The sequence below is a fragment of the Stegastes partitus genome, unplaced genomic scaffold, assembly GCF_000690725.1.
Source record: "Stegastes partitus isolate 25-593 unplaced genomic scaffold, Stegastes_partitus-1.0.2 Scaffold1940, whole genome shotgun sequence".
Taxonomy (NCBI): Eukaryota; Metazoa; Chordata; class Actinopteri; family Pomacentridae; genus Stegastes; species Stegastes partitus.
Window position 1 is genome coordinate 66006 of NW_007579671.1, and position 10966 is coordinate 76971.

Consider the following 10966-nt stretch of genomic DNA (forward strand, 5'->3'; position numbering starts at 1 on the left):
CAAGTACCAAGTAGTGACTAGCAAGTCCTCAAAATAATACAAAACAAGTCTCCCAAGTCAAGTATCAGGTAAAGACCAACAAATCTTACAGGAAAAAACTAACAAGTCCCAAATTACAACCATCATGTCCCAAGTCAAGTTAAAGGTAAAGACTATCGTGTCCCAGGTCAGGTCCAACAAGAAATCAGATATCAAATAATGACTCCCTAGTCTCCCTAGTCAAGACCGAAAAGTGTCCCATGTTAAGTATCAGGGAAAGATCTAAAAGTCCCCCAAGTAAAGACCAATAAGTCTCCAAGTTAAGTATCAAGCAAAGATCAACAGTTCCCCAGGTCCAAATATCAAGTACGGATCTACAAGTCCACCAAGTCCAGTATGAAGTAAAGACCAGAAGTCCCCCAATCAAAGGCTAGCAAGTCAGCAAGTACCAACTTAAGTCCTGAGTCAAGAACATTAAGTCTAAATGGGATACACCACGTACTTCCAGTTGTTATGCTAAGCTAGGCTAACTAGCCGTGGCCTGAACGCACAGTTTCGAGACTGTAGTCTACCTGAACATCATTTTCACAGACAGAAGATTTTCGTTGTGGCAGGATTTGTCCTCACTGAGTTACAGAGCAGGAATTACAACCAGTAAGTTATCGTTGACCAGATGGTGGCGCTAACACGGCATTTAATCATTTATCAATCAAACGAGATTTTAAAAAATGGCTCAACCTTTTCCCTTTTTTTAATTCACGTATTGATCTTGTGTGCAGACGGTAAGATAAAAAATTCTCGTCCCGGAGAGCCTCTGCAGAAAAATACGACTGAATGAAAACTTTCAGCGCCTCGTCAGTGTTCTTAGATTTTTCCTTGTTATTGTGAACGTCAGACTGTTCTCTGTTTGCCCGCTGATTGTTTTAGAGGCTTTTTCCTGCCTGGCTAACAGAGTTATCTCACATGCACACACCTCCCTTTATTCTCTTATCTCCGTCCATCTCGTTTGCTTCACCCTCACCTCTCTCTCTCTGCTGTTTGATGGAAAACTGATCTGAAATGTACTTTTGCGTCTGAACCTTTTGTTTGACGCCACAGAAAGAAACCTGCTGGATGCGAAGAAGTCTGGAGATTGGAGGAAGTTTTCAAAACGTCTTATTTCTAATGAGATTCCTGAAAGGTAACTGTAGCGGAGCGGTTCACCACTATTTCTGGATTAAGACAGAAATCACAATGAATAAAACCGGTCGGAGCAGCAGCTGATAATCAATCAATACGTCAACCAAAGCACCACAGGATCAATACACTTCCAGTACTGCCACTCTGACATCAAATAGAGTAAAACGAATAAAGTATGACATTAAACAAAAGCAAAATAAACTGAAAGCAAACTCTTGAACTGTTTTAATACATAGTCAAAGACAACACATTCAGCTGAAGAGGACAAGTGTAGAATAAAACAGCAGGATAATTCTAGATAAACATGCAGCAGATGAGTACGACGATGAGGACCAGGGAGACGATTAAATCTAAAGACAGTTAAAGCTCAGCTGGGGCTAAACCCTCTGGACACACAACGACAGGAACATCATGTGTAGGTTACATACAGTAAATATCAATCAAATTAAAATAATAAAAAGGAAATCCAAGCTCTTCAGAAGCAGACAAACACTCATAGAATTAAAAACTGAAATTAATATATATATATATGAGACTGGAACTATAAATAAAACCAACAAGATGCACATATATTAAAACTAGAAGTATTCAAAATGTGAAACTCTGACATGAGCCAAAGTTAACCACGGACTCAGCACATGAGTTCTGCACTAAAGCTCAGACAGGTGGGTCCTACCTGGTCCACTGATGCTCCGTCTTCTACTTCCAGCTGCTGACTGACCGTCTAAATATCCGGCCTGAGGGGAGGAGAGGCGAGAGGACGGAGGAGAGGAAGGACGGAAGGAGAGGAGACGAGGACGTTTCCTCTTTTATTCTGATAGTGACACAAGCAGACAATATGGAGACACACACACACATTTACACACCGGCCAGCGGCGACGGCTGTGACCTGCGTTGGTTCACCTGTCCTAGTGGGGACCTGCAGCTTGTGAGGACACGTGAGGAACATGAGGCTCAGTTTTAGGGTTCAGGTTTAAAGAAGAGGCCAAACGCATCACGTCACTGAGACCTCATAAAGGTAGACGTCCACTCGTGTGTGTGTGTGTGTGTCAGTAATTGTGAGCATCTGCTGTCCTTTCATTGAAGCCCTGCAGGCTGCAGACCTTATCACGCACACACATCTGCACACACACAGCCGCTGTTTGCTCTCAGCTGGCTCATGTGTGTTCGTCATACGTGTAGCTGCACACGCAAATAATAAAAAGGCACACGTTAAAGGCCATGTTTGATACAGACACCAGCGACTCTGCTACCTGCTGACTCCAGCTCATCGCTTTCCAACTCATCCGTCACTTCTCACACACGTCTTTGCTCCAGTCCAGGCTGCTGCTGCTGCTGCTGGAGCTGCTGCTGGTTGCAGTTCAGGCCTGGAGATGAAGTCATGGAGGCACCTGAGGGTCTGAGTGATACAACAAGCCCACAGCATGAGGGACAAGAGGTTTCATCCTGCTGTTAGAAGAAAGAGGTCATTCCTTAGTAGAATCAACCAAATCTGAAAAAAACGTCCCCCCAGTGGTTTGTTTTTTAATCTACAGCAGCTTTAGTTCATCTACCTTCAGACTGTGAATGTTCCAGAGGTCCAGGTCCTTGAAGTCCACAGAGGAGGGTCCAGATTGATCACCTTAATGGACTTTTTCCATCATTTCTGAGCCTCAGAACTTCATCAGTACAGCAGATAGACACATGACATTTAGGAGGAAGAACACATCTGGGTTCTGGTAGAACCTGACACCAGCTCAGTTCTACATCCATCCAGGTGTCTCCGTCTGAACACTGGACCTGGTTCTGTTCATGTCCTCTGTCAGCAGCTGGCAGCATCAGTATTATGGGATGTGTCTATCTGCTGTACTGATGAAGTTCTGAGGCTCGGACCCTCCTCTGTGGACTTCCAGGACCTGGAGCTCTGGAGCATCCACAGTCTGAAGGTAGAACTCTGGTCAGTAGATAAAAGGTTTCTGTAGATCCAGTAGATGGGTCTCGTCTCCAGCATTCATTCAGTGTTTTGATTGTGGATGAGTCTAAAATCCGTACCTGTCCAAGGACAAACATGAAAAACACACACACACACACACACACACACACACACACACACACACACACACACACACACCACCTTTCATGGCCGTCACAGGTCAGATGGTTTTTTGAGGGTGAAAACAGAAAAATTCTCACATCTGAAAACATGAAATTCTCTAAATGCAGCCAAAATATGTCGTTTTGGACCCTGAAGAGCAAATTAATGAACTGTGAACAGAATGTGAGTGTGCTCTGACCCACACTGATGCAGGCGGTCCGGCTGGTTCTGGACACCAAAGAAGCTCCAACAAGATAACTGGAGACAAAATCCCACCTAGACCTCTGTTTCCACTGCCCCACTGTCTGCCCCTAACTCTTCTACTGGACTCACGACGTGGAGGCACTGCTACCATCAGAGTGACTACCCCGTGCTTAGTTTTTGGTTCCTGGCAGAAATGGAATTCCGGTTTATTGGAAGAACGCTTGTGTTGGATTTCAGAGCCGTTATTCAACCGGTAAACCTGCTCTGGTGTCGTCATCCGCCTCTGGAACGGATTCACTTCTCTGTGTGGTAATCAGCTTTAATCACCTGTAAACACTGGCACATCCGCCGCCTGAGAGACGCAGCTTCAGCTCTAATGAGTCTTTACCGCGGCCTTCAGACCACATGAAGCGAAACCACACACCTTCACACACTGTGCAGCTCCTCAGACGGCTCTACCTGTCTCGTGTCTCCAGGTGTGTTTTAATCTCTCTGTGGTCTCTGCGGTGTCACGTATCAAACGTCCCGCCTCACCTGAGGCCGCAGGGCTTCCAGGAAGGAAGCGAAGGCGGCGCTGTCTCCGCCGACTGATGCGGTCGGGCTTCAAACGCATCCTGAAAACTTCTGAGGATGGGGCGGCTGAGAGAGGCTGGATCAGAAGGGAGAGAGGGTATAAAACCCACCTGAAGCAGCAGCAGCAGCAGCAGCAGGACTACACCTGAGGTCTGGCTTCATACCGGACCGACTCCGCTCTGACTGATTCCTAGACTCTAGACAAGCCTTCTTCCTTGTCAGGAGATTATTAAAGGATTTCATCCAGTTCTTCTCAGAACCAGATCAGTTATTCGCCTGGAGATCAAACGAATCGCGTTAACCAGTTTAAACAAAGCGCAGCGAAGGAGGCGGCGGTGAGGAGCTGGGTGTGCAGGTCCACCGGGGCGACTGACTGATCAACCGATCGGACGATGTGGATGTGGCGCGGCGTCCTGTGTGTGTCTCTGGTCTACGGCTTGGCTCTGGACTCCAACACCATCAGATCCTCCAAAGAGGCGACGCCGCACAGCTCCGAGCTGCCGGTAAGAACCAGAACCAGAACCAGCTTCATCAGCTCATTTCTTTGCTGCTACACAACATTAAGCACATGAGCATCTGTAAAGGCCACAGAGGGCGGCCGGACAGCCCAGCAGGTTGGGCGGGCGACCCATGAACCCGCCGCAGAGTGGTGGGTCGGGACCGTTTGCTGCAGGTCCGTCCCCACTCCTCTCCCCGACATCCTCTCGCTCCACTTGTAGCGATAATACAGGCTAACAAAACCTGAATTATCGCCACAGAACAGAAAGGACTGTTCGACTTTCTGAGTTCATTTGCTTTAATGAGTCATAAATAAGTCCGTCTGTGTGTTTTCTGACTGTTTTCCTCTTTGTGGTCACTGTGTGTCACCTTTTCCTTGTTTGCTGCTTCATTTTTGTCATCATGTGTCCTCCTCTGTCTGTTTTTATGGCTGTGGGACCGTTTGTGTCGCTGTGGTCACCGTGTGTCTTGTGTTTGTCGTTTCTGAACTCTGAAACGCCTTCTGCTTCATGCGGCAGCTGGAATGATGCAAACTAGAAAAGACAAAAAAGTAAAACATGACAGTTGAATTTAACGCGTATGAATGTTTTAAGACATGAATCGCCCACAGCTCTCACCGACACTGGGAAGTTTGAGGACCCAACTTTCTAAGGATATTGAACTATTTACTGTTTTAATTTGTACCGGTCACCTGAAAACTCAGAGCTGAGCCGGTCGTGGAGAATCAGAACCAGGAGCAGGAAGGTTCTGGCTTGTCACAGAATCTGAGTCAAACAAACAAAGTGATGGAACATCGTAATTTTAAGCTTAGATTTGGTTCATGTTCATGACAGAGCGGCATGCTGCAGAATGACGTGTGACTGATAGCGGGCCTTTACACCTTTAGCAGCTGTACATCCATAGTGTAGACCAAAACTAGACCGCGGACCACAAAAATGACAGAGAACACAACAAAAGGTAGACACAAAATGAGAGAAATTAAACACACAATGACCCAAACGAGACGCTCAGAACCAAACATGAGACACAAAATGACCACAGAGGGATCAAGGTGACCAAAAACAAGCACAGCAGACAAACCTGTGTCACTGAGTTCATGGCTGCTGTGCACAGAAAGCGATCCGGCGTTGGCAGAATCTGAGGAAACCACCGGACGTGTTGATTCCTGTTTCTACATTGTTGTGAAATAAATAATCAAATGATTGTTTTTCTTTCACATTTCTGCCGTTCCATATCAGACGGGCTTTTCCAGACGAAACTTGTTTTTTTTGCTGACAGCAGACGTCTCTGCGTTCTGTCTCCTCCTCCATGTGGTTCTGGTTCCTCAGAGCTGCAGGACTTTAGTGAAACACGAAGCTCAGTGAAGGAACACCAGGGTCAGTCCATCACGCAGGAGTGGGGCTCCTCATTTAGCTGTATTCTGCACAAAACAGCCACATAAAGCCTCATCACTGTGCTTTATTCTATTCAGTCTGAAACACAACCTCCAGCTGGTTTAACGTCCGGCAGACGGATTCATGACCAACAGGAGGGAGCACACTTCAGCTCAGTTTCAGAATTAAAGACGTTCACCTGGACACGTCCTGTTCAGTCGAGTCCGAACACTACAGCAGGTCAGCTGTGGGGCTTTACGAACTGTAAAATCTCCCTTTGTTCTACTGATTTTATTGTTAGTTTCATTATCTTTTGATAGCTTTGGTCACACTTTTGTCTTGTTAATTGTACGTAACGTGCTGTGTAGCTGATTTTGGGTGGCACTAATGTTACTGATGACGTCTACGGACAGAAACGATGTTCTTACACCAGAAGAGAACAAAGCTGATCTGAAGCTAACTATTGTTAAATGTTCTCTAAATGTCAAAGCAGCGACGGTACAGACACCGTTTTAAGGATGACTTACAGATGTAGCCGTCAGTCAGGTGAGCTGTAACGCCACGGTCCAGTAACACGAATCACCAGAACCACCGTATGCAACACTCACTACTGCAGAGAGCACGTCTGCTTTTGCTGATGCGTCACGTTTTGAAGGCAGCACCTTTAGCTTTAGCAGAACATCTATTCATACTTTCTGCTTGGACTTCTTGCGAGCTGGAATACTTCCTCCATCGCTGTCTGTAAAGCACCAGCGTAGAACCGCACACAGATCCGGACTGTGCCGTTTTTAAAGAGTCACAGTTTTATTTGGTCCCATTCGGTGATCAGATCCGTCTTTGCGCTGCTGCTGACTTTAATAAAACAACTGCAGCAGAGGCCCGGGTTTGGTCGACTTCATGCTTTCCTGAATGTTTCCAGTCAAATGGCAGAAGCTGAACCATTCAGTACGACATGTGGTCATCAATTATCCCCTGATGTCAGACAGAAAACATGCTCATTGTACACGTATTTATTACTATTATCATTGTTATTATTAATCCATGCAGCTACACGTGGTTCAGAAGATACCGCTGGTGGACTTCTGCACGGTCAGGTTTTTGTTCACCAGCTCAAAGATGGAATTTTTCACGACAGCTTCAGTTTGGTTTTTTTAATGTATTTTAACTCACCCATAATCATCATATAATCAGTTCTGGATCAATGACATGATGAGAAATAACAGTGAAGGTTTTTATCTTCAACAGTTTCTGAGATGTTGTCGTTCAAACAGCCTCATTTATGCGCTAAAAGTAGGTCGACAGGCAAACTTTAGAAACATATATCTTAAAGTATTTGATAGAAAATGCTAAAATGTCACAAATACCTTTATGAATATTAATATTTCTACATATAAAATAACATAAACTGATAAGCTGAAGCATTAAATCCCCTCTGCAGTGTAAACATACCATAAACAACTCTAACAGCACAAATTATTAGCATAACACACTCTTAACGTACCATTATGTCATCATTTATTTGTTGATTTTATTTTTATTTATTTACGATAAGTTAGTAACTACAGCTGTCAGATGGCTGTAGTTTAGTAAAAAGTAGCTGTAGGGATTTAAAATGGAAGTACTCGACTAGCTGACACACATTAGCCGCTAAAGCTACATGCTGTAAGCTAACAGGCTAATGCGGCCACGGGCGGCCTGAACCGACCTTCATCTGGGACGAACTTCCTTTTTTCTCTCCGACGTGGTCTTCGGTTGTTTCTTGGCAGCTGTTAGTTAGAGCAGCTCCTCGCCGGTAAACTCCACCGGTAAACTCCACCGGTAAACACCTCCGGTAACTCAATGCCTGTTAACGCCGACCGTTCGCGCCCACGAAGAAGACTGAACCATGTCGCGCAAACAGGACGGGAGGTTATTTTTTATTTTCTTCCCCCAAAACAACCACAAGAACGGCTAAGGTTCGTCGTGTATTTGCATTTAGATTGAAATATACTGCTGCTGATTGCATATTAATAAATTAATGTTGACAGAAGACACGGAACGTTGTAATGATTTTTAGCACCCCTCTGAAACACAAGCACTTAGTATCGCCCTGACCCCCTCCCGCCTCAAAATGGCGCCTGAAAACGTCAGGTTTTTATGACCAAACTGCTAAATTAGCTTTTTGCTGCTTCTGCCTCTGGTTATTATAGTTTAACCTTTTAAATTTGAATGTTATTATTGTTTGATTTTCATCTAGTTGTTTATGTCTTTGTTTTAAATACTCAGAGAGCTTTTGAATTGCCCTTAGGGGATAAATAAAGTTATCTGAATTGAATAAACCCCCTGTGGTAAAATTTAAAAAAGACCACAAAAATCCCCCCAAAAAACATCCGTAGAGACACGAAACAAAGCAACCACAACAACATTTACCCCTGAGCAGAACAGCAGTGTCTGCCTGTGACATCATCACTTTACCTGTCCAGCAGGATCGTTCCCATGGCGACCAGACGGAGATGGCCTCCAACTCCCGACGCCGACCAACACCTGGATGTTCTGCACCTGACTGCGACGCACCTCCGGTCAGTAACGCATTCACAGCTGCTGCTCAGTCTCTGGTTTGAACTCATCAGTGACCCTGAAAGCTGCAGTCAGTTCGCTGAAACAGGACCGAAGCCCGTGGTACTTTATAGACAGAAACCCAACTAATCCAGCAAGTTCCCAGTGAGCAGCGCTTGGTGACAGTGGGAAGAACTGGGCTCAGCTAGGCAGACATCTGCCTCAGCCGGTTGGGGTGAGGTTAAAGAGGACAGCTGAACAAAGATGTAGAACATTACCCACTTCAGGTTTTATGGATTGTTTTTTTTTGTTAGGTAAAGACCACGGTTTAGGTTAAAATAAGTACTTTGTTAAGAAAAGGAAGGCTTTGGCATCATTACAATAAAAATAGGCAGCGAAAAAGCTTCAGCATGAAACAGTAAATAAAGTCTCGGTGCTAAAGCCCAGCGTTTAGTCGACCCATCCAACAACCCCAACCCTCTCCAGACCTTAACTCTGCGGCTCTGTAACTATGTCAGCTGACTCGACGCTGTTTTCCTGATAGTTACCAAGGCAGCTACACAGTATGCTTTTGAACTGACTGATGCTGCTTCGACCACAAACAGACAAAAACGAATCACAAACAGATGCTAAGGGAGCACAAAATGATTTTTTTTTAAAAATTAACACAAACAGACGCCAACGAGCAACAAAGACACAGAGAAGGCCTGCACAGAAAACAGACCACAACCACAAAGAGACCACTAGAGGGCGCTTAGTGATAAGACATTACTATGGGTCACAATCAGCTGAATGAATGAGTGAATGGAGGAGATGAGTTCATTAATGATGTCTGTACTGATGGCTGGACCAGAGGGGCGGCTGCAGCAACAGGGCTCAGAGGAGGCCGTCCTCTGCGGACAGACAGGCGGACCGACAGCGAGACAGAGACGCAGACAGACAGAGAGACACCGACGGCTTCAACAGGACTAAAGGTGAGTGACTGAACGTGACCTCCGTCTCCCAGAATGCACGGCTGCAGGCCTTGACCCTGACCTGACCTGACCCTGACCCCCCCCCATGTGTTGCAGCCCCGGAGATGGCGAGCTGTGTGCGGTCAGGTGACTGCGCCGCCGGCCTCTGCTGCGTCCGCTACCTGACCGGGAAGCGCTGCCAGCGGATCCCCGTGGAGGGCGAGGCCTGTCTGCTGCGAGGAACCACCAAGCTGCGGAGGAACCTGGGCCGCTGCGACTGCGACGCCGGGCTGAGCTGCACCGCTGCCGGCCGGGTTGAGCCGGGCAAGACCAAGGGCCAAGGGGTGTGTCTGCCGCGGGCCCGGCAGGCCCAGAGGAAAACAAGGCATTCTGGGAAGAAGAGGAGGACGGCGGAGCGGAGCTGCTGACGGACGCCACGAACTCTGTAGCTTCTTATTTAAACCACGTTCAGTCTGTAGAAAGTTCTAGAAGCTTCAACCTTCAGGGTGCATCATCACCTGTGGCGGCCATGTTGGAAGTCTTTAGGTAGTCACCGCTAGTTAGCATAGCATCGCCTCCACTGGGAGATGGACGGCTGAGGCAATCGCTGGTTTCCAGACCGAGGCCACGAAAGTTAACTTTCTTCATCACTGTTGCTTTGTTCAATACAATAAAATAAAAGTCATTTTACCTGTCTTCAGGTGTGTGTGGGCGGGGACAGGCATTCTCCTCTGGTCTGACAAACGTCACTGTTATTATTTGTGCAGGAAGTGAGGTCACAATGAAAACAACCTCAAAAAGACAAAAAAAACAAACCTCATGAAGAGACAGGAGAACCACAAGGATAGAAAACAACATCATCAACCAACAAAGAGACACCAGACGAACACAGAAAGACACAAAATGAGCACAAAGACACACAAGACAGCACATTGGCAGAAAACACATAAATATGTAAAGACGTATTTGATGCTCACAGTTCAGACTAAAGCCGACTTTACTCAGAAGTTCAACCGGGTTTTAACATTTTCAAATTTTGAGGAAAGATAAAACTGATTTTTATCCTAAAATGTACGACAAACATTTTGTTGAAGCATTTTAAATATTTAATACATTTTATATCGTTATTGTCATATTTTGCTTTTATTTATATAGCACACATTTTATGATACATGTCTTGTGTATTGACTTTTATTTTTCTCTAATAAATTCTGTTTGAATAAAACGTGATGTTTCACAAGTAATTATATTTATGCAAAACATGTTGTTTTTACGACCTGTCCAGGTGAACCTGCCTTCACCCTGAGTCAGCTGGGATAGGCTCCGCCCCCCATGACCCTAATGAGGATTAAGCGGTGTATAGAAAATGGATGGATGGATGTTGTTTTTACTGAAGTTTTTCAGCTATGAAGAGAAACGGACAAAATGAAAACCCAAGATATGTTTAAAAAGCACAAGTTACCCATTAAATGTGTGTGATTCATATAGATGTGTCTCATTACATTTTACAACAAATTATGAAGACATTTCATGAGATCTGCTCGGATGATTCTCAGCTACTGATCATATTTGGATGATCATGTGTCATGTAGTGACAT

At 45.4% G+C, this 10966-nt stretch overlaps 1 protein-coding gene across 1 annotated transcript in view; it reads right to left on the reverse strand.

Moving 5' to 3' along the window:
• slc18a1 (solute carrier family 18 member A1) overlaps positions 1–1871 on the reverse strand; it is a 23319-nt gene extending 21448 nt beyond the window's left edge. The window contains exon 1 of the mRNA XM_008303129.1: positions 1835–1871. The gene's annotated coding sequence lies outside the window, so the exon portion shown is untranslated. The remainder of the gene's footprint in view (positions 1–1834) is intronic.
• Positions 1872–10966: the final 9095 nt, after the last annotated feature.